Below are 23,137 nucleotides of genomic sequence, written 5' to 3' on the forward strand. Positions count from 1 at the left end.
GCCAGCCCAGTGAGGCACAAGAGATGCGTTGAACCTGTGCTCGTTTTCCCTGCGTTTTTCCCCAAAAAATCCGCCTCCCCAAACCCATCCCTGGGTGGCCGCAGTGAAAGCGTCGCTGCCAGAGCTGCTGCAGCTCTCCCGGCTCTTTGGTGTGTAAATTAGAATTATTTCCCTGCGCAGGGAAGGGAGGGGGAGGCAGCGCTGGATCCCAGCCTGGCTGAAAAAATGACACCGGAGCTGCTCCAGCTGTTCCTCTGGCATTCTACTTGTCTGCTGTAAAGTGGTCCTTTAAACCGGGCAGCGACGGCTCCCGGCGGGATTCCCGCACCTCCAGCCCCAGCCTGAGGCCGGGAGCCGCGGTTCCTGTCCGGGAGGGGATGCGGAGCAGGGCTGGGAGGAAGGATCCGCTTCTCCAAGGCTTGGGAAAGGTGCAGGAAACAGGCAGAAGGACAGAGGGGACAGAGGGGACAGCGCTCAGCACCTGCTCTCGCTCCCGTGACGCTGCTGCAGCCACCTGGAAGCAGCGACCGCGGGTTTGGAGACGACGTGGGTTCGCAAAAAGTCCTTCTCCAGGGATTGCGGAGCCAGCAGCAGCCATCACCTGCTCTGGAAATTAAAATCCAGCTCCTCACCTGTGACAAAGCTCGCTACATCAATTGGGTTTTTGACATTCTGCACCTGGGGTGAAGGAATAAACAAAACTCCAAAAAGCCAAAAAAAAAAAAAAAAAAAAAAAAAAAAAAAAGAGAAAAGAGAAAAACACAATAAACTAACCCCCAGCCCTGCACCAAAGCGATTGATCCTGTCAGAAGCAGGAAAAAGGCACCCAACAGAATCGCAGAGCGAGAAGTTGCAAACCAGCAAGAGGTGACAAGTAATTATAGAACAGGGAAATGCAGAGGGAACTCATTTGGATGAGCAGCAACTGATTAACGGGCCCAACATTTGTTTTCTTTATTTATGGCCTGGCATCACAGGAAATTGATACAGAGCAGCCCATATACAACATGGCTGGTGACACGTTCAGCAAATGTAGAGGCTGGGAAGAAATCAAACTGAATTATCCCCGCGGTTATTCAGCCCCCCCTCGCCTCTCCCATCCTTCAGAGGGAGGAGCAGGGGTGACACAGCACCGTGTGGCACCTCGGTGTCCCCAGGGCACGGCGGCAGGAGGGGACAGCCGGGTCACATCCTCGCGGCCATCACCCTCCTGGCTGGTGGCCACGCAGCTCCGTTGTCACCACATCAGCCCAGGTGATGCTGCCAGAGCTCCCTGTGCCCAACCCTCCTCCAAATTTGGAGGTTAATCGGGGTGGGATCGAGCCCCGAGACCCTCCCACCTGAACCCCCGGGCATCTCCCAGAGGCTCTGAGATGGGAAGCGATCCCAATCCCTCTCCTCCCTCTGCTTCCACCTCACTGAGGAACATTAAACATCCAAATTAACGCTGGAGCTCTGTGCCCTCTGAGGACCGAGCTGCTCATCCCGGCAGGATTTGCTCCCGAGGGAGCTGCAGCCCGTGCTCAGCGTGCGGAGGGCTGGAGCATCCACACGCCAGCCCCGGGATGCGAGCAGAGCCGCCCCATTCCCGGGATAAAAGCAGGACCATGAAAGGCTCAGTCAGCTGGGGAAAGGCTGTGCCCACAGGCGGATCTGCCCGGGGATGAAAGGCGGCGGCGGCTTTGATGGAAAACTCAATGACTGCCAACAAAAAGGACTGAGAGGAGGCGGCTCCTTGCAGGGGACCCTCCTCGGGCACACGGGCACCCCCAGGAAACGGGGAGGGCAGAGCAGAGCCCGGAGATTCCGTGGAACGGGCCCTGGTGCCGTGGTTTCTGCGCTGGAAAAGGCAAATTTTTTTTTTTTTTTTTTGCACTGGCTTTTTCTAGAAACTGGTGAACAGCAGTAAAAGTTCATTTTGAGTGGAACGGGAGAAGCTTTCCAGGTGCTCAGAGCAGAGCATCTCGTCGTGGTTTGCCTTCACAAGTGCCAGCTCTCGTCAGGATCTTGTGCTCCGTGCTGGAGCCTGAACGAGGTTAGGACAAAAAGGAGCTGAAAGGAGAAAAGCTTTAAAATGGCTAAGAGCAGAACACTCGAGTCCATCCAAAACGGGTTTAAAAATTTATAATTCCCTTCCATGCACTGCGCAATAAACGCTCCTTCCTGCTGCAGTTTCCTGCTGTCACCCTGCTTGGGCACCTCTGTGCCTGCCCCAGATTCTGCTCAGGGGTGACAGGAACCCCTCCTTGTGCCCTCCAAATCCCCTCCGTGCCACCTCCACCCTGCTGCTCATCCCAGGGCTGCCCAACACTATGGAAAGGTCTGAGATGCTCCAGCCCCCATGGCTGAGGGTCAGCAGGTGAGCCTAAAAGTGCCATTATCAGCCCCCAGTGTGAGCAGGGGCAGTAAAACCCCCCCTCTGCTCCCCCCGAGCTCAGCAGAGCCCGGAGAGCCCCTTTAAGAGGGACACTGGGTTATGAAACACGGGTGATTTAAATGCAAATGAGTGAAAAAAACACAACTTCCTTTATTAAAATGGAAATTGCACTTCAAGCCTCCGCCACAGCCCAGGGGTGTCCTGGTGCTGGCAGCAGCCACATCCTGAGCCACCACCCCGGCGGTTTGGGGGGACAGGGCACAGCAAGGGCCGTGGGACAGGGTGCCGTGGCCAGGCTGTGCCCGGGAAGTCATTTCCAGCCCTCTGTCTCCTCCTGCACGTTTCATGTTGTGAGAGGTGTCACTCAGCTGCAGCTCCCTGAGATCAGCTGTCCCCGAAGTGCTGTGCTGAAGGGAGTAATTATTTTTCCATTTCCCGAGATCTCCTCACAAAATTTGTTCCTATAGGAATAAAAAAAAAAAAAAAAAAAGGAAAAATAAAAATAAAATAAAGGCAGCCATGACTTTCTGTTCCTCCCTGGGACAGAGGAATTTGGATTTTTGGGATGCTTGGGGCCCAAGGCAGAGAACCAGGATGATTCCTCCCTCGCAGCTTTCCCCATAACCCCCATCCCGAGTGACACTGCACGGCCTGCCCACAGCCCCGGGATCCTCCACATTCCCAGCTCCTCCAGGAAGTCCTGGCTGTTGCCTTCAGCCACCAGCTGGCTCAAGTTGCTGGGAGATTATTAAGGGTAGCAGGGACTGGAGAAGTCCCAAGTGGTTATCCTCTCCAGTAAGCCCATTCCCCCAGGAGAGCATTTAATTGCCTTTTGAAGGATCCCACAGCCTCTGCCGGAGCCTTCCTGACCACCCAACCGTCCTGGCATTTATTCGTCCACGGGGCCTGACTTGAACTTTGTTTTCCTTTCACTTCCTATTACTGTTCCCCTAATCCTCTCCTCCAGCCCTTTCCCGTCCTTCATCCCGCATCTCCCTCCCCGTCCTTCCCCGCTGTGGCTTTCGAGCGTCTCCGTCCTGATCCTCACCACGGGAAATGTCACTGTGAGACACGGCGGGGCTGAGACGGACCTGAAACCAAACCCTGCCTGTAAACAGCCCCGGGCAGCGGCCAGGGCAGCCAGGGAGGGTCTGGAATGGCCAGGGAGAGCCTGGAACGGCCAGGGAGGATCCGGCATGGACAGGGAGAGCCCAGCAGGACACGCACAAATCCCTCATTAACCTCAATCAGGGCAGGGCCAGACCCCTCAGCCCGGGCTGGGGGCAGTCACCTTCTGGCTCTCACCTCTTCCACCTCCCAGGATTTGTAAGAAGGGGAATGGGGAGAGGAGGCAGGTGCTGGTCTCGCACCAGAGGCAGGAGGCAGTGCTGGGGTGCTGAACAAACCATGGGAGAGACCACAACTTTCTCATTTCCGTCAATTTAGAGAAACACCCATTTGCTTAAGGCACCTAAAAATTTATGTGTGACGAACCCAAACAACCCCATGAATCCCCCACACCTCTGTGCAGCTCTGGAGGAAGTTTTGCCGAGCAAACCCTCCAGGAGCTGCCCAAGAGGTCACAGCCTCCATCCTCCAGCCCGCTCCTTCCGCTCCAGCACCATTTAATCACCATTTGGAGTTTAGCATCCAGCATAACTGCCTCACGGGCGGGCATTGTGCCAGCGCCGTGAAGCATCACTTCATCCATCATTGTCTCCCAGGCTGTCTCTCCTGCCTCCCAGGCATCGTTCCTGCGCCTCCCAAAAAGCCACCAAGCCACTGAGCAGGCTCTGAGCCAGCGCCAAAGTCACAGCTCCTGAGGAACGGGCCGGACTTGCTGCTCCCTAATCGGGTCCCGTCTGCTCCTCGCAGAGCTGATGTATTTATTTTCATTACATTTAATCCAGGGATATTCTCCTCCTCCTCTCACCTTCCCTCCAGACCGGCTGCTGAAGCGGCAGGGCTCGGGAAAGGAGCCACCTTCCAGTTGATTTCTCATCCAGCAGAGCCAGGTCCGTGTTCCTGTCCCATTTAATTAGCACAGAGAGAGAAGTGGGCTGCGCAGGGAGCAGCCACAGAGCTGCTGCCTCCGTGCAGGAACCGGGACGGGCAGAGGCTCCCCCAGCTCAGTCCCCCCTCTCCTCACACTCAACCCTCCCGTGTCACCCGGGCCGGCGTCCCCAGGTGGAGCAGAGATGCTCCAAAGCGGATTTGCCGTGAGTCCCCGGCTCCTCCCAGCGCGGGAGATGGATTGTGCAGCTCTCCCCACCTGTCACAGCCGCTCCCAGGTGGCAGGAGCTGAGTCACGAGTGAAATATGTCTCCATCCCCCCCCCACTCCTCTGCCCCTGGTGGGAAACAATCGCTAAATCACCGCCCTGCTTCGTCCATCACCCGGCCAGGCTGCAGGGACACGGAGGGGAGAGGTTGGAAGCAGTTTTTTCTAGAATAAAAACAATAAAAAAATAGGGATAACAACAACTGAGAGCCGGAGAAACTCTGTGATCAACTCAACTCCCAGCGCCAGGGTTGGGCTAAATGCTCAAATCTGCATTTTGGGGTTTGGTGGAGATGGCAGAGATGCAGGGAGGGAGCAGTGGGAGCATCTCGAGGTCTGCTGCTCCAGCAGGGCAGGATTTAGGGGCCCAATATCATTTCCGGAGCTGCTGAAACATCCCTGGGCCAGTGCCTGGAGCAGGGCCTGCAGCATCTTCAGTGTTCCATGCTGAGATGTGGAAAGGAGGGAAAGTTTTAGGGCCAGACAGAGCAAAACTCTTGTGTAATCAGTGCTGAATTATGCAGCAGGAGTTGCAGGGGAAATATCGTTGAAGGCTGAATTTCCCGTCGTGAGGAACCGCTCCGCGTTTGGAGCACACTAATTATTCCTCGAACAAGGATGAGCAGTAATTGGAGGGGTTTATCACTCACATTTTGCAATGATGTAGTTGAGTGGCGATAAATAAATAAATCCCAGAGTAAAAGGAAGGCGGCAGATTTCCCCCAGGAGCAAGGAAGGGAGTGGGACAGCATTTCCCAGGAGTGGGGGGCTGGGAGGGCATCAGGCAGACCCAGAGGGTGCCCTGGGACAGCTTTTCCCCAGCCTGGGCGGCGAAGGGATGTCAGGGACCCCTCCTGACGCTCCCCAGACCCAGCAGAGCCATCAAAGCAAAGCCCCAGACCTGGGGCTCCCCCACACCAGGGGTTCCTTTCATCCTCGGAGTGTTTGGGAGGATGTCTGGGTCGATGCAAGGAAGCCTCTCCTGCCCAGCCCGGTTTCGGGTCAGGCCATGGACTGGGGAAGAACAAAAGCCTGAATTTCTCACCCTGAGCTCCACACACACCTCGGAGCTTTTCTGCATTGACTTCCAGAGCCTTTGAATCCACGTTTCCCACGCTGAGACCAGGCTGGAGCTGAGCAATAACAGGGATGACATAAACTCCATCTCTCCCAGTGGTGAAATCCTGTTCAATACGTTCTTAATATTCAATTACTATTTATGTAACACGCGGCAAAGGATTACCCCATTAAACCGAAATTAAGTGCTTCGTTCATTAATTAATACAACTTATTTCAAGTGCTGCCAACATTCATCCCTGGAAACATATTGTTTAAAACCAAAACTCGCAAACGAAGGGAAAGGAAGTTGTTTGCTTGTTGCTTTTATGTGCTCTCAGAGATGAGTTATGGAGCCTGCGGAGGTTCCATCCAGAACGCAGGAGGGGAATCTCCCAGGGAGCAGCAGAGGAGAAATCCTGGTTGGAAAGGGTTTGTGTCTCCCTGGGTAAGGAGCTCCATCCCTGTATTTCCACCATTTCAGCTGGAACAGAACAGGGAAAACTCTTCTTTTCCCAGCCTGGAGAACGTGCCTCACCAGGCAAACCCAAACTCAGCCCCCAGCTCCTTGGGGACTCCAGGATGTCACCACCCCACGGACGCTCTGGGTGTTCTGTGGGGTCAGACCTGTGCTCAGACCTTCAGCGACTGCTGCCGCAGGACCACTGGCTGGTTATTCCATCCCTAACCTCCTTGGAGAGCCACGTCCTGGTCCTCCTCAACCTCCAGGAATTCCCCAGTTGTGTCTCCCTGGGTAAGGGGGCACTGGCAGGTCCATCCCTGTATTTCCACCATTTCAGCTGGAGCAGAACAGGGAAAATCTCTTCTTTCCTTAGCCTGGAGAACGTGCTCCACCAGACAAACCCAAACTCAGCCCCTGGGTCCTTTGGGGACTCCAGGATGTCACCACCACATGGATGTGGGACCTCCCACGGGGTCAGACCTGGGCTCAGCCCTGTCTGTGGTGGAGCTGCCTGAGCTCAGAGCCTCTGCAGCTCTGTGACTGCTGCCACAGGACCACGGGCTGCTTATTCCACCCCCAAACTCCTTGGAGAGCCACATCCTGGTCCCACTCGACCTCCAGGAATTACCCAATTGGCCCATCAAACCTCCAGCGCAGGCAGCAAGCACCGGGAATGAGCATGAAATCTAAATTAAGTCAAGAGTCTCTTTCCAAAACAAATTCCTTCTTGAAGAAGCAAGCCCAGACTTCATTACAACAACTCAATTATCCACGAGGCTGAGCTCAGGAGACAAGAGCTCCCCACGAGTGCTTCTTCGTGCTCTGCTCCCGTCACAACTTCCTCTCCAGGCAAACAGGAGGATCCGGAACAGCTGGAGCTTCCCCAAAACTGCAAATGGGAGGATCAGGAATGGCTGGGGCATCCCCAAAACTGCAAATGGGAGGATTGGGAATGGCTGAAGCTTCCCCAAAACTGTGAATGGGAGGATTTGGAATGGCTGAAGCTTCCCCAAAACTGTGAATGGGAGGATTGGGAATGGCTGAAGCTTCCCCAAAACTGTGAATGGGAGAATTGGGAGTGGCTGAAGCTTCCCCAAAACTGCAAATGGGAGGATTGGGAATGGCTGAAGCTTCCCCAAAACTGTGAATGGGAGGATTTGGAATGGCTGAAGCTTCCCCAAAACTGTGAATGGGAGGATTGGGAGTGGCTGGGGCATCCCCAAAACTGCGAATGGGAGGATTGGGAATGGCTGGAGCACCCCAAAACTGTGAATGGGAGGATTGGGAATGGCTGAAGTTTCCCCAAAACTGTGAATGGGAGGATTTGGAATGGCTGAAGCTTCCCCAAAACTGTGAATGGGAGGATTGGGAGTGGCTGGAGCTTCCCCAAAACTGTGAATTGGAGGATTGGGAATGGCTGGAGCACCCCAAAACTGTGAATGGGAGGATTGGGAGTGGCTGAAGCTTCCCCAAAACTGTGAATGGGAGGATTGGGAATGGCTGAAGCTTCCCCAAAACTGTGAATGGGAGGATTGGGAGTGGCTGGAGCTTCCCCAAAACTGTGAATGGGAGGATTGGGAATGGCTGGAGCACCCCAAAACTGTGAATGGGAGGATTGGGAATGGCTGAAGTTTCCCCAAAACTGTGAATGGGAGGATTTGGAATGGCTGAAGCTTCCCCAAAACTGTGAATGGGAGGATTGGGAGTGGCTGGAGCTTCCCCAAAACTGTGAATTGGAGGATTGGGAATGGCTGGAGCACCCCAAAACTGTGAATGGGAGGATTGGGAATGGCTGAAGTTTCCCCAAAACTGTGAATGGGAGGATTTGGAATGGCTGAAGCTTCCCCAAAACTGTGAATGGGAGGATTGGGAGTGGCTGGAGCTTCCCCAAAACTGTGAATTGGAGGATTGGGAATGGCTGGAGCACCCCAAAACTGTGAATGGGAGGATTGGGAATGGCTGAAGTTTCCCCAAAACTGTGAATGGGAGGATTTGGAATGGCTGAAGCTTCCCCAAAACTGTGAATGGGAGGATTGGGAATGGCTGAAGCTTCCCCAAAACTGTGAATGGGAGGATTGGGAATGACTGGAACATCCCCAAAACTGTGAAAGGGAGGATTGGGAATGGCTGGACCATCCCCAAAACTGTGAATGGGAGGATTGGGAGTGGCTGGAGCTTCCCCAAAACTGTGAATGGGAGGATTTGGAATGGCTGAAGCTTCCCCAAAACTGTGAATGGGAGGATTGGGAATGGCTGGAGCTTCCCTAGCACCACCCAGAAAACAAATCACAGCAACAGAGGCAGAACTGGAGCTTCTCTGTGGCAGGGTCTGTCCCAGGCTGGGTTTCTGTGAGCTCCCTCCAGGGCCACTCTTTAGGGTGGAAAAACAGAATTTGATCCCCAAAGTGCCCTATCTCTCAAGAAGGGAAAGTAAACACGAGGTACAAGAGCTGTAAATTCATTTTTAAGCCCGTGGGTCTCTCTCTGCTGAAGGAATTCTGCGGGATTAATATTTGTGGAGTTATCTTTCACTCCAGATGATGTCTTTGGAAATCAAACGATCCTGATGGCTCGGTAGGAGCTGGGGCACTCTATATTCCCAGATTGCCCTGCAGAATCCTCCCTACCAACCCCAAAATCCCAGAATTTCCGCTTCCAAGAGATGAAAACTCTGATCAGTGACTCCAACCACGCCAGGTCCCACTCAGAGACCCTCCTGCTCCAACCCCAGCTCCAAGTTCCGGCCTCCATCTCTCTTTGGAAGCACCCAGGATCAATTTTGCCCTCCTTTCCTTCCCGACTTCCAGCTGCCATTAGCTCTGTTTCAGTCACAGCAGCAGCTTTCCATGGGCTCCTGCGGAGGTCACAAGATTCCAGGGGTTTTTTTCAGAAATCCCTCAAATTGCCTTAGTGAAAAAAAAAAAAAAAAAAAAAGAAAAAAAAAAAAAAAAAGAAAACAAAACCCTGCAGGAAATCTTCCTGTGTGTTATTTTCTAGATTGAAGAAAGAAGGGGAAAAAATAAAAGAAGAATTTACAGGTAATTTCCTTGTCAAAAGTTCCTGTCTGTAAATACAATCAAGATAAGAGTGACATGGCAAATAGCTCCTTTTCTCTCCTGAATGAATTATTCAATTCGCCACTGATCCCCTCTAACTGCTCCAGGATTGCCTTCTGCTTCCCTGATTTATTTTACTTTATTTAGTTCCGTAGAGAAGCGCCGCGAATAATCAAAAGGAATTCAGGCAATTTCAGGATTCAACAAATCCCTCCCGCAGCCCCGGCAGCTCAGCCCGACCCCGGCTCCTTCCCACTCTCCTCTGATCCAGGATTTCTTCTTCCACGGGAGCAATCCCTGGAGTAATCCAGATTACCCTTGGAACGGGTAATTTTGGGACAGGTGGCAGAGACCCTACAGGGATAGGGGTGTCCCGTAAATCTCCCTTCCCGTTCCCAAAGGATGGAGGAAATCCCATCCAGCACCCGGGAATGGTGACAACCCTGCCGAGCTGCCAACTCTGCGATGGGAGATCAGGAAGATTCTCCTCTTGTCCCTTAATTGCTCCTCCTTGGAGAGACCACAGCCCCCCTTAGGGAGTGGGAATTCACCTCTCCGAACACCTGCGAGGAATTTTTTCTAGGACAGCCCCAAAAATCCGTGCAGCACATCAATAAAGAGCAGCGCTGCAGCCGGCGTGGAAAGCAAGGAAATGATATTACAGCTGAAAAAAAACCCTGCTCTGCAGCCACACCAAAGCTAATAAAAATATGACTCGAGAACAGAACTGTTTCGGAGCCGCCAAATAACATCCAGAGGATGATTCAATTACAGGGGATTAGCGCCGGTCTGGCTGCAGAGCCCAAAGTTCCTCCGCAGGGTTGGGAAGCGAGGGGCAGGTGACGACTTCATAAACCCCCAACCTGCGGTGTAGGGGTTCCAAAGAACGTGAGAGGAGGAGCAGCAAAGCAGAAACCAGACAAATAAACCCCTCATTCGACTCACGGAACAAATCATGGGGATTTTTGTTCTTTTTTCCCCCGGAGCAGGTTTCAGCCAGGGCAGCGTTTCTTTAGGTTATCGATTAGCAATTAGAGAGGTGTTTTAGCTGCTTCTCTGCTGTGTCCGTTATTCCCTCCAGAATTTCAATTCCACCAGATCTATTTCCACCCAGCAGTGGGGGCCAGGAAAGCAGCACTGCCTGACCCCCTGCCCTCAGGCTTGCCAAAAAGCCTCGGGGAGGAGTGGGGAAGGCAGCAGTCGGAAAAGGAAAAACGGGCTGGAAAGGAGATGAAATAATCTCAGTCCAGTCCAGCAGGAAGCTTCACCCTGCAGCTTTTGGGAAGGGAAGGATGCTCTCCAGCAGCTCTCTCCCTGAGGAGAGGGGTTGGGATCACAGGGTGGTGTTGGAAATGGGGCCAGGATGTGGGGCCCTGCTGGTGCCTCTGTTACTGTCACCCACAGGGGGTGGCCCCACAAATGCCACCACAATATCCAACAACTGTCACCGTGAGGGGAGGCTCTGTGGGAAGAAGGCAAAGCTGGATGGGGCTTGGAACACCCTGGAGGATCTCCCTGCCCATGGCAGGATGGGCTTTGAGGTCCCTTCCAACCCAAACCAGTTGAGGATTCAGTGATTCCAGCACCGGCCACGAACCCCAGCACATTCCAGCCAAGAATCGATGGAGGAAAACCGCCGGAGTCTCCGAGGAAAGAGAGGCCAGACCCTTTCTTCAACAGCAATTTTCAAACCTTTTTATTTGGTTCCTTGTAAAAAGGGGGGAAATAAAAGGAGAAGAAATAACAAACTGATTTCAGATAATTTGCTGGGGCTCCGGGTGCATTGTAAATGTGTGCTCCAGCCAACCGGCAATTTGATGAATTTCACAGCCCGCTTTTGTGTCGCTGCTTGCCGAGCAACATCCTCCGCTGAAATTGTGGCTGCCTTCATGTTCTCTTTAGCACACGGCGTAATTGCCCCCTGCAATTTGTTGCCTGGAAAGGTTACCAGGAAAGAAAGGAAAGGGAGAGAAGGACAACTTTGTTGGCGGGGGAGCAAGGGAGAAGGAGCGAGAGACAAAAGGTGATGGCGTTTGAAATGCGATTTACTCCAGGGCAAGGAATGCCATTGCAGGAATGCACAGGGGCTGGTGGGGATGGAGCTCCCCCAGGGATGGGATATGAGCAGCCCAGTGCCCTGCAGCAGCGTGGGCTGGACATCCCTGCTCCCGAGGGGCTGAAACAACAGCAGCGAGGAGCAGGAGGAGAAACGGGCATGGCAAAGGAGGAAGCAGAGGGGAAGGGAAGGAGGAAATCCCGGCGGAAAGGCTGGAGCAGGGGTGGGGAGGGGGCGGCGGGCGGGGGCGGCGCGGCGGCGGCAGCCAGTGTTTATTAATTTTCTGCCTGGCTGCGCTCGGTGCCACAGCTCCGAGATCATGGAGCCGCTCCACACTCTATTAAATAATTCAATCTGCGAAGAATCCAAGTGTGTAAGCGAACACTCTTACGCGTCTTAAAATTTAATTGCGGAGCTAAACAAGATGAAGTGCAAGGAAGACATAAAAGATATGAAAATAGATGCTGCAGCTTTTGTTTCTCCGGCTGCTCCAGCCCTGCCCAGGAACCTCTCCCCATTTTTCACACGCCGCCGCTAAAGAGTCTGAGCCTCCTTCATCTGCCCCCCCCTCCCCTTTGCTATTTACAGCTGTGTTTGCAAGCAGCAGGCCCGCAAATCACTTAATATCCATTAGAGCAGCTCCATTCACCCTGCTGGCTCCTGCTCTGGCAGCCGTTCCCTTATAAATCCTCGTGTTCCAGGGTTTAGGGAATCAGCTGGGAGCACTTGCTCTGGCTGCCCCTTCGCCCACTGGAGCTCCCCCTTCCCAGGCTGGAGAGCCCTTCCTGCTCCAGCAAATCCTCTCCTCCCTCTTTGCAGGGAGCAAAAATCCTCTCCTCCCTCTTTGCAGCCCCTCCACGCTGAGACCCCATAAACCAGCCCTGCTGGAGGGGGAGGCTCAGCTACCTGCAGGCCAGGTGTGAGCCAGGACATCCCTGCAGAGCTTGAGTGGAGGGATGAGAGCACCCTGTGCCACTGCCCAGGAAAACTGGGAAACCTCAGACAAGCGAAGAGGGTCTGAGATTTATTTGGAAAGAGGGGTGAATTTGTCTCTTGGGACTGGGGGGTGAAGGAGAACCCATCACTCGCAGAGGATCAAAACCTGAGGCCCCAAACCCCAGCAGAAACCCTCCCGAGCTCATCCCAAGCCAGCCTCACATCCAAGGTGCCAACAAGCTGAGAGCAGCCCTGGAGGTTCGAAGCCCATCTGTGAGCGTTAGAGATTTGCTCAGAACATCTGCAAATGCACAAAACACCTGTTCCTGCCCCAAAAGCCACACAGCGGGCTCGGGGCTGATCCCACAGCCCCAACAGCTGGTCCAGCACTGCTCCCACCTGCTGCCAGAGCAGATCCCACAGGGCTGGATCCCAGGGAATGGCTCGATCCTGAGCCACTGAGCTGCAAACACCCCAGGAGGGAGGTTTGGGGTGGGAACACAGGGCTGGGTGTCTCCTCTGTGGCACAGAGCAGCCTGCTCAGAGCCGCAGCAGGAGTGGAGCCGTGCAAACCATCCCTGCAAAAATCACTCACACAGAGCTGCTGCATTTCCCTCTCCGTGCTGGAAGATCAATCACAGCCCTGGCTCGTGGCAGGAGCAGCCAGCTCAGCCCCTCCTGCACCCAAATTTGTGGAATTTCAGCTTTGTTATTACACCCGGGCTCGCAGGTATATTCATGTAATTTCTTCTTGCAAAGGGCAGCAAGTGAGACCTCGAGCTGCTTTGTCTTCATTTTGCTCTGCTGCTGAGCTTTTTGAGTTGTTCCAGGGGCTGGTGGGATGGAAACTTCCACAAAACCCTGGAAGGCTCCACAGCTTGAACCTCATCAGTTCCCTCAAAAGACGGGGTGGGTTTGCTGGGGGGGGGTGGGGGGGATGAGGAGCTGAGACAGCAAATCAATATCACTAATCAATAAAACACACCAGCTTTGCTGAAGAGCCCAGCAGGCCAAGGCACGCTGGGACAGGGGACCAACAGCACCGGTTCCTCATGGATGTCCCCACCCCCAAAAAAATTGAGGGGGTCTCACCCAGCCCCCCACACTCCTCCCTGCCATCACCCCGTGTCAGATCTGCTCCCACACTGACAGTGATTGATGGGGGGCAGAGCAACAGGTGAATTAAACAGGCACAGCTGCCGCCAGGAGTGGTGCTAAATGTCAGAAAAGATCAACCCTGGCGTTGGCAGCACGGCTCTGCTCCCGCCGAGAGAGGTGATGGAGTGGAAAAGCAGCGTGCAGAGAGGGGAGGGGAGCTCTGGAGGGTGCTGAGCACGGCTCAGAGCCTCACCAGGGGCCGTAGGGTGGGAGCCATCAGTTTGGATCCATCAGCTTCAAGGCCTGAGCCAACCCACCGGAGCAGGGATCATCTCCTCCCCCCCGGACAGGAGGGACCTGCACAGGCACCTCTCAGCTCTGCTTTTGCAGGTGCTGTGTGTCCTCCCTTCCCTGCCGTGTGAGCAGCAGGCTGGAAGCAGTTCAGGACAGCAGGGCAGGTGTGAGATCTAACCCTAATGCTAACCCTAATCCTAACCCACTGGCTGTTCCAGATGCAATCCAAGACCTTCCAGTCCAACCAGCCTCCCAGGACCTGCCTGCCTTGCACAGTGCCAGGAGCCAGGTAAAAACTTCCTGCACTCCACAAGGGATGTGCCTCTTCCCATCTCCCTCTCCTTCCCCACACAGCACATTCCTCCAGGACAACCCGAGAGAAAAGAATATCTGTATTCCAAGGACACAGGCCCTAAAATAATGTTATTTCGCAGTAGTGCCACTTTAAATCTCGAGCAGTTGAAAAACCAATTTGCACTTAGAAACATTCAATTTGTTTGCAGGTGTTTTCCTCTTAAGTGGCACCAGCTAATCGGGGCTGGTAGAGGAGCCCCAGACAGGTGCCACGTCGTGGGGCACCAGCTGAGCTGGGGCCAGGGTGGGACATTCCAGGAGAGTCCTGGGGCCGGAGCACTGGGAAATTAATTTGTCACATTGAACGAGTGGGGACAGAGAGGGGCTGGGCTGAGCATCCTCCAGCACGTGGTGGTGTGGAGGGGAGACCTGGTCCTGTGGACACGGTGAGGGTGGAGGACAGGGGGGACAGAGAGGGACGTGGGGACAGAGAAGGACACAGGGAACGGAGTGGGATGAGTGGCAAGTCCGGCTCTTTGCCCACCTGAGAGTCAGGAGGTAAGAAGGAGGGGAAAGGGGCCGAGGGTCCTGTCCTGCCGCAGGAAAGCTGCTGCCAACTGCTGCCGTGGGATGGAGCTGCCAAGGCTTGGTCTGCCCACAAGATTTCCTCTTCCCAGCACGAAAGGGAGAGTGACTAACCCCAAACCCAAGCCATACATCAACTTAATCGATGTCCCCGACACCCGGCGCCCCCGTCCCTCACCTTGCAGCCGGTGCCTGGAGGTGTGAGGCTATTGATCCCCCGGATGCCCGTGTGATTGGAGTCTACAATCCAATGCCCGCCAAGTCCAGCCGAGCCCAAACCTCTCAAATCATGTTGACACGTTTAGGAGGTGCCGGGCGCTTCATCCTCCCCGGTCCGATATGTAATTATGTCCTTGTCACCGTGATGTAGGGGCTTGGCAGGGCAATAAAACCCCGAGGGCCCCGCGGCCGAGCGCGGCCGCTCCGCGCCGCCGGCCAGAGCGGCTGCTGCCAATTCCTCGCTGTAGTTAGGCTGCAGGAAATAGAGCTCAATAAAGCAGGGTGTGGATCACGGCTGAAAGTTTGTCTGGGAAAAGCAGGTGGGGGAGATGTCAGGGGCTGCTGTCACCGCAGGTCCTCAGGGGTTTGAGCGTTATTCACTTTCTCGCCTTCCTGCTGCCAGCCAGAGGAGGAGGGGAGCAGGATCTAACCCGGATGCTGGAAATGCAGGATCTAACCCTGCTCCTCTCATTTCTCTGCTTCAGACACCACCAGCCTGATGCCACCGGACCCTCCAGAGACTGCCAAACCCTCCTCTCTGCTTGTGGCATCCTGGAACCTGCTGGGAAACCGGCACTTCCCAGCCTCTGTCTCTCCCCTGAGGGCTCCAGGGCAGCCCAGGCAGGGCTGGGCACAGCACGGTGCCCTCCCCTGCAGTCACAGCCTGTCAGGCTGGCAGGACATCAGTGGCTTTTAGCATGGCACAGCCAGATCCTCACCAGCCTCACGCCGGGCTGCAGCAGCAGCCGTGGCAAATTCCCTCTGTGATTCCCTAATCCCTTCAAAGCCCTCGAAGGCTGCTCGGGGAGTTCCCACCAGTCCTGCTGGGAGCGGGCTGCTGGGAGGCAGCGGAGCTGCTCCCCTGGCTGATGTTCCCCCAAAGAGCACAAACAGTTCCCAGCAGCTCGATTCCTCCCCTCAGGGCTCGGCAAGCATAATTTTTCTTCATTAATATATCTTTTGCTTGATGAGCTGTCGATGGCAGGAGGATTTAATCTCCCATACCCTCACTCTCTCCCAAATCCACTAAGGTGAAGGCACTTCATTACAGAACCACTCAGCTGTCCGCTCCTATCGATCACACCTTGGCATGGGTGACCTTGGATCGATGAGCTGCCGATTATTTAGTGCCTGTTTGCCCACACCAAATGCCAGCAGGGCCAGCACCTGCACCCAGCTCTGGAAAGGAGCCTGGCACAGCTCCGGAGCTCACAGGCAGGAGCAGGGATACGCAAACGACTGAGACACCAGGATTTGCCATCTGGGGACAATTTCGTCTCTTCTTCAAGTGGATTCAGGCCTTGGGTTTGATGTTTCCCATGTCCTGCTCCCAGAGACCACCCCAGGCAGCATCACTCCACTGCAGGGCAGTCCCACTCCCACCTCCCCACCACAGCTTTGCCTTCAGGAAGCCAAGATTCCCATCAGGAAAAGGGCAAGGAGAGCCAGGACAGTCAGTGATGAGAGAGGTCAGCCCGGAGGGGTGACAGAGTCCCTCACTTTGCTCCCAGACCCAAACCTCCCCCCATAACTCTCCGGTGATTCATCCGCCTCTGCCACGTCCCTTCCACCCAGTCACTGCCTTACTTTTTAATCAAATCCTTTGCTTCCCTTCCCTTCAGGAGCCAGAGCCATTTTTCTATTACGTCCTGATTGATCAGGCCCTCGCCAGCCGCTGTCAGGCCCGTCTTGGAGCTTCATTTCCCATCCCCACACAGCGGGTTGTGGGCTGAGCCCGCTCCCTCCGACACCAGCAACAGATACATAAATGCACACAATTAAGGAGAGAAGGCAGGGGGAAATTTGATCCCACTTTTGATTTGCTGCCCCCAGCTCCACACCCCGCATCAAAGGGAGGGAGAAGCCGGCGTTAACCCTGGAATGCGGGGGCAGAGGAGGAGGAGGAGGACACGGAGGTGAGCCCGCAATGCTGCTCAGCGCCAGGAGAAAGAGATTCCATCCTTGTGCTGTGCAAAAAAGCAGGGGGAGAGTCTCCAGGGCCGCTCCTTCCTCGTGCTAATGAGTTGTTTTCCATTGTTAGGAACCAAGAGAACAAGCCCAGACTCTGCTAAACAAGGAGTGTGGCTACTCCAGGTCAGAGATCAGCCACCCCCAGAAGAGAGCGCTGACAAGATGGTAAAAACACGGAATTAAACCTCTTTTCCCTCCTCCCTGCTCATTGCTTGGCAAATTGGACGACTCCGACGTGTGCACACGTGGCTACAAGAGGCTCGGTGGTGCCTGCTGTGGCCCGGATATCCCTGGTATCACTCTAGGCTGGGAAGTGGCTTTGGGAGGGCGAGCTGTGCCTGCGTTCCATGGGACAGAGCCAGGACAGGAGCCTGTCTGTCTGAGCACCGCAAAACCCCCACAGCAGGTGAAGAGAGAGGCTGGACAAGTCCGTCCTCACCGCTCTGTCACCGAGTCTCATCCCCTCTCCCAGCACAAGCCAGGGACAGCCGGATCAGCCCCATCCCGCCCTTTCCCGGCTGCTGGCGGATCCCTGCTGGCACGGAGCTGCCTTATCTGCGCTGGCACAGCAGCGCGGGGCTGCCCTGCCATCAGCCACCGGCGGATTACAGGCCTTTATCAGTTTATTAGGGGACAAAAGGCGCTCAGCAGAAGGGTTCTGAGACAGTGTGAGCGGCTGATAAGAGCCCGCCCGGCCCCCCAGACACCTCAGCCATGTCTGGCACATCACAGGCGGCGGGACCCTGGTGCAGAACGGGCGCTCTGGGCACTGCGGGAACTCGGGGAGGTCCAGCTGGGCACCCCGGGATGAGCGGGGTGTGGGAGAGGATCCCTGGATGAGCCGGGATGTGGGAGCAGCTCCCTGGATGAACTGGATGTGGGAGAGGCTCCTTGGATGAGCCGGGATGTGGGAAGGGCTCTCTGGATGAGCCGGGATGCTGGAGAGGCTCCTTGGATGAGCCGGGATGTGAGAACCGCTCCCTGGATGAGCCGGGATGTGGGAGAGGCTCCTTGGATGAACCGGGATGTGAGAGCCGCTCCCTGGATGAGCCGGGATGTGGAAAGGGCTCCCTGGATGAGCCGGGATGTGAGAGCCGCTCCCTGGATGAGCCGGGATGTGGGAGCGGCTCCCTGGATGAGCCGGGATGTGGGAGAGGCTCCTTGGATGAACCGGGATGTGAGAGCCGCTCGCTGGATGAGCCGGGATGTGGAAAGGGCTCCCTGGATGAGCCGGGATGTGGAAAGGGCTCCCTGGATGAGCCGGGATGTGGGAGCGGCTCCCTGGAATCGCCTCCCGCTCCCCCTCCAGCGCTGGCAGCGCCACCGGGCTCTGCAAACCCGGGCTGGGGTCTGCACTCCCGGGTGCCCTGCCTGTGCCACTCTGAGCTAAGAACCCCTCAGGGTCCCCAGGGGGGTGGCAGTGGCAAAAAAAGGAGCAAAAACCGCAGGGTGGGTGAAGCACCAAGGCAACATCTGTGGGAGTACCAGTGGAAAATCCCCACGTGGTTTTAATTTTCCCTCCAAAGTGTCACCCAGCTCCATCACAAAGCCTCCTTTCCTTTTTTTTTTTTTTTTTTTTTTTTTTTTTTTCCCTCCTATTCCTGTTAATTAACAATGTAATGGAACTCAATTCATTCGCAATCTATTCTGGCAAGAAACAACCCTCCCCGGACTCCAAATGACCTGACTAATAGGGTTAGAGGCTGTAAAAAAGTGCAAGGCAAATTTTTTCAGCTTCCTCATCCTAATTATCTCCTCTGAGCACCACGACAGCGCCGTGACACAGCGGCACCGAGCCCCCCCGAGCCCCGAGGCTGCGAGGGGGACACGCTCCACCTGGGCACGCTCCCTGCATTTCAAAGCTTCGAAAAAAAAATCCGATTTTTCCCCTCAGGCTCCCATAACACGCAGCCCAAGGCGACCAGTGGGAAGTGAGGAGGGATGAGGAGCAAGGGGCCGGCGAGCTGGGCGAGCTGGCGTTTGCCACGGTGAGGGTGAGAGGGGAACGTGGATGAATTAGGCTGGCAGTTAATGCCATTTAGAGACAGACAGACACAGCAGGTGAATAATGATAATGATCTTCTAACGAGCTCGCATCTGCACAGCACCTTGCCTCCAACTGAATCCCGAAATGCTTTACAAAAAAATAAAATGATCCCAGCACGGTCCCGCAGCCCTTCCCCGGTTTGTTGCCGGCACGGAAGGGGGTTTGGGGAACGCTGACTCCTCCCGGTGCTCAGTTGTGCCCAGCTCGGGGCCAGAACACCCCGGGGACAACCCCACAACGCACACCGGGACCTGGTTTGGAAAAGCCCCTCCTGCATGGCACCCTCGGATTTTTTTCCAGCCGGTTACCTCCCAGCCCTGGGAACCATCAGTTAAGAGCTCTTAAATGGATTATTTTGGGATGTGACCTAAAAATGAAAGTTTTGATCCAACCCTTGGTTTCCTCACGAGCTCAGAGCAGAAGCTTTCAGCAGTCCTGGTTGGGGGCAGCCTCCAAATCCTGCTCCACCTCCAGGTTAATCACTACAGTAACCCGGAGTTATTATGAACTCTCTGCGGGCTGGAATGGGTGTGATTCCCCAAGCTGTGGGAGAATCTCGCCTCCAAAACCTTTGGAGTAAAAGGTGAGTACTCGGGGCTCAGTTCCAGTCCAGCCCTGCTCTAATTTCCAGCTCTATTTGTTCTATTGAGTGCTTATCAAGTTAAAAATGCAAGGACTATGGATTTCTTTCCAGCTTAAACATCTGAAAACAAATGTGCTAATGAGCAATCTGACCACTATAAAAATGATTACTGACAGCACTTCAAGGGCCCAACTTTACTGCCTTCAAAAGCACCAAGAGCAGCAGAATGAAACCGGCTGTCCCAGGGCCATCCATCCAGCCTTGGCCAGCGGGAATTTCCAGATGAATGCTGATGGGAGAATAAAAAAGTCGGGGAGGAAGAAAGGAAAGCCAGGAATCAAATAATCTCTTGCAAAAGCTGCTCCAAGCCTCCGACAACTGATTCGTGCTCAAGAGGCCGGAGGATGAGATTTCCAGATGCTCTGAATGTCCTCCACCAGTGCAGCTCAGCACGGCAGAGAGCAGCGCTCTAGGTGGGACGGGACCCTCCTGAGGCAGGTGCAGCTTCACCTGGGGCTTTTCCTGCCGGAGATTTCCAGGTACAGCCTCACCCAGGGCTTTTTCCTGAGGGGAACTTCCTCCTACACCCACCGAAGGGAGAGAGGGATGGAGGGAGAGAGAGAAAATACCGGGATACTGGGATCCAGGCTTCAGCTTCGAGGCATCGGACAAACCCGTGCCCTTCCTCAGTGCCTGGTGACTGATGGTGCAGTTGGAGCTGCCCATCTGTTAGGACATAATCCTCACTGAAGGAACAAAGAGGGGCATTAAAAACCGAACCCTGCTCCAATTAAACACAGATTGGAGATTTATGGGCGTTTCACCGGCCCCCTGTTCCTCTGGTGATTGCCCATTCCGGGCGCTCTTTGTTTTCACAAACAACCACCCATTCTCTCCGAGCCATCGCTTTACAGCCAGGAGAAGGGACAGGTGCCAGAGTTATTTAAGGTGTCGTTCTGACATCCCCTGGAACGGACAGGAGGGACAGAGCCAGCCTGAGGCCACGATGCTGGCACAGATGGGATCCTCTCGCGTGCCCTGGCACGGCCACTTCTGTGCTGGCATGAGCGGGGCTGGCTCTGGGCACGGGGAACCGCTGCCATGGGGGATCCCATCCCATCCCATCCCATCCCATGGATCCCATTCAATCTCATCCCATCTCATCACATAGATCTCACCCCATCCCATGGATCCCATGGATCCCATCCTATGGATCCCATCCCATCCCATCCCATGGATCCCATGGAGCCTATTCAATCCCATCCCATGGATCCCACCCTATGGATCCCAATCAATCCCATCCCATCCCATCCCATCCCATCCCATCCCATCCCATCCCATCCCATCCCATGGATCCCATTCAATCCCATCCCATCCCATCCCATGGATCCCATGGAGCCTATTCAGTCCCATCCCATCCCCCCTGAACAGGAGACCCACGGGCTGGTGGGGAATGCAGAGATTCCTCAGGGACACACTGGCCTCGTCCCACAGCCCCTGCCAGGAGCAGGTCAGGGAAGGAAGAGGCTGTGAGTGACACAGGACGGTGGCACTAGTGACTCAGCCACCCCCAGTGCTGACAGCCTGGACGTGCCACTGCAGCACTGCCACCCTCAAAAACTTCTCCTGGGTGAGACTGAATGAGGCCAGGATTGCAGCAGGAGGAGGGGGAGGAGCAGGTGAGCTTAAGCTCAGCTCCAAGACGTGAGCAGGAGCCTCCCACGGGCCAGAACAGGCAGCTGGAGGCACAGACACAGCTCAGGGTCACATCCCGGCTTTGTCACCGATCTGCTGTCCCTTAGCTTCGCACTCATCCTGCCTTTACTCTCCCTGTCCCTGCAGACTGCAGCATCTTTCACACCTGCTTGGAGCTCAGAGCCTCCCCAGCACGGACAGCTCCCGTCTGAGGGAGCCTCATCCCTGCAGTGGAACTGGCAATACAAATAAAAAGGAAAATAAAGGGCAAGAACGTTCCCTGGGGTGGTTTCCTCCCCATCCCCGAGAGCCACCAGCCTCAGGCAGAGGAGCAGGGTCTTGCTGCAGGTCTGCCCTGTGCAGGCAGCCAGGAGCAGCCAGAATTCCCAGTCCCAGGGAAGCAGCAGCGCATGGCAGCCCAGCCTGATTCTGAGGGCACGCCAGGATACAGAGAACACACTCCTGCCTTCAGATGAATTGGAAGCTGAACACAGATTTGCTAAAAGCATGTCAGGGGATGAAAGAGGCTCCTCTGCTGACTAACTGGTGCTCAGGAGCAGCCCGGCTTTGGGTGGTTTTGCCAGAGCCACCGTGGCCATCCTTGCCCTGGCAGCTCCCAGTCAGGTTTGCTTTAAGCCCTGGTGCATTTGCAAGCCTGGCTGCTCCAGCCCTGCCCTCCCGCTGGGAGCTGAGAGCCAGGAATGGTCCTGCAAGCTCCGAGCAGCCACCTGGCAGGTTCCTGCCTTGCAGAGGCCTCCAGCTGCTCTGCCAAAGGCTCCCGAGGAGCCAGCACCTCTCCTGGCACCGACAGCCGGCTCAGCAGGGCCGGTGGGACCAGCAAAGTGCAGCCACCAGCCCTGGCTGGCACAGGCACAGAGCCCACACTGACAGAACCGGGGGAGCTGCGTTTGGAGTCACCTGGGTTTGGAGTCACCTTCTTGTCCCCAAAGGCTGAGAGCTCAATCCCAGAGCTCTTCAAACACTGGATAAAGCCTGCTGTCATGGCCAGCACGCAGGGAAAGGGAAATTTAAGAGCTAGAGAGGTTAAAATCCTATCCCAGGGTCCCTGCATTGGCTGGGATATTGTCCTGCTGCTCTGCCCAAGGCTGGTCCGATCTCTTCTCTCCTTGGAGACCTCTGCCCAGGTCTGGAGCTCCCCACAAAAGGCTGGGAGTGGGTGTGTGAGGGCACTGCCCAGCACCTCGCAGCCCCGCACGGGTCCAAACTCCAGCCCTCTGCAGATGAGTGCTGCAGAGGAAGCAGCGGCTGTGGCACGGAGCATCCCCCGCACGTCAGCAGAGCACAGCCAGCACAGCCCTCCAAGGCTCCGCTCCAGCCTCGGGGAGGAGGGGAAACAACTGCTTCCCTCTCATAAAACACGGGGGTTGTTAGCTAGGAGAGTCAAACGGCTTTGCAGGAGGATGAACACCAGGGGAAGCTGCCCACATTGGGCAGATGTGAACTAGGAAACAATAGAAGCACCTCCCGGGCAGATGCAGCTCATGCTCTGAGGTGAGGCTCTGCAGAACATCCTTCTGCTCATCCCAGCAGCTCCTTTCCGTTTAAATCACGCAGTCTCCGCCCCAGAGGGATGCCCAGGCTGTGTCCTTACACCCGAGAAACGAAATCCAGGCGACCCCGAGCAGTCAGACAACTCCTCGCTTCCTCCCGACGCTCCTGAGCACCGGCAACTTCCCCAGCCCATCCCGGAGCGATCGTGTCCCCTTCCCCCGCTCCGGGCTCGGCAGGCGGTCATCGATCGGGGATGAATCAGGCGGGCTCGGATCGCCACTTCTCACAAGCACCTCACGCAAACACATCCTCCCAGCAGAACACTTCAGAGAGCCTTCGCAAGCAATTAACGTCGCCGGGCTCCCACCGGGGAGCGGGGGACATTAAAGGGAACAAGCTCTGCCGCCACACAGACTCCGATTAGTTTGTTGACACTGGCAGATCGGTGTTTTCTCCTTGTTCCTCGGACTGCTCCCACTTCCCGGGGAAGTCTCCTGCAGCTGGAGCTGAGTTTGCTCCATCCACAGAGTCCTTCCCAGGGGGTTCTTTCCCCGCTCCAGTTTTGCCAGACCGGGGTTGATTTTTGGTCCCCAGCCCTGCCCATCACCTCCAGGC

General features: G+C 55.4%; 2 long non-coding RNA genes across 2 annotated transcripts; one reads left to right on the forward strand and one right to left on the reverse strand.

The window, feature by feature from the left end:
* Positions 1–2,503: 2,503 nt before the first annotated feature.
* Positions 2,504–5,443, reverse strand: LOC136301088 (uncharacterized). Its single transcript, XR_010723791.1, has 2 exons — positions 4,311–5,443; positions 2,504–2,838 (listed from the first exon to the last, which is right to left on the reverse strand). It is a non-coding gene; the product is annotated as an uncharacterized lncRNA (long non-coding RNA).
* An 8,153-nt stretch (positions 5,444–13,596) lies between these two features.
* On the forward strand, positions 13,597–15,267 carry LOC136301050 (uncharacterized). The gene is made up of 3 exons (XR_010723786.1): positions 13,597–13,712; positions 13,835–13,905; positions 15,200–15,267. It is a non-coding gene; the product is annotated as an uncharacterized lncRNA (long non-coding RNA).
* The last annotated feature ends 7,870 nt before the right edge of the window (positions 15,268–23,137 follow it).

This window comes from Chamaea fasciata, unplaced genomic scaffold (assembly GCF_029207755.1).
Source record: "Chamaea fasciata isolate MVZ Bird 193981 ecotype frontalis unplaced genomic scaffold, bChaFas1.0.hap1 SCAF_25, whole genome shotgun sequence".
In the NCBI taxonomy this organism is placed as follows: Eukaryota; Metazoa; Chordata; class Aves; order Passeriformes; family Sylviidae; genus Chamaea; species Chamaea fasciata.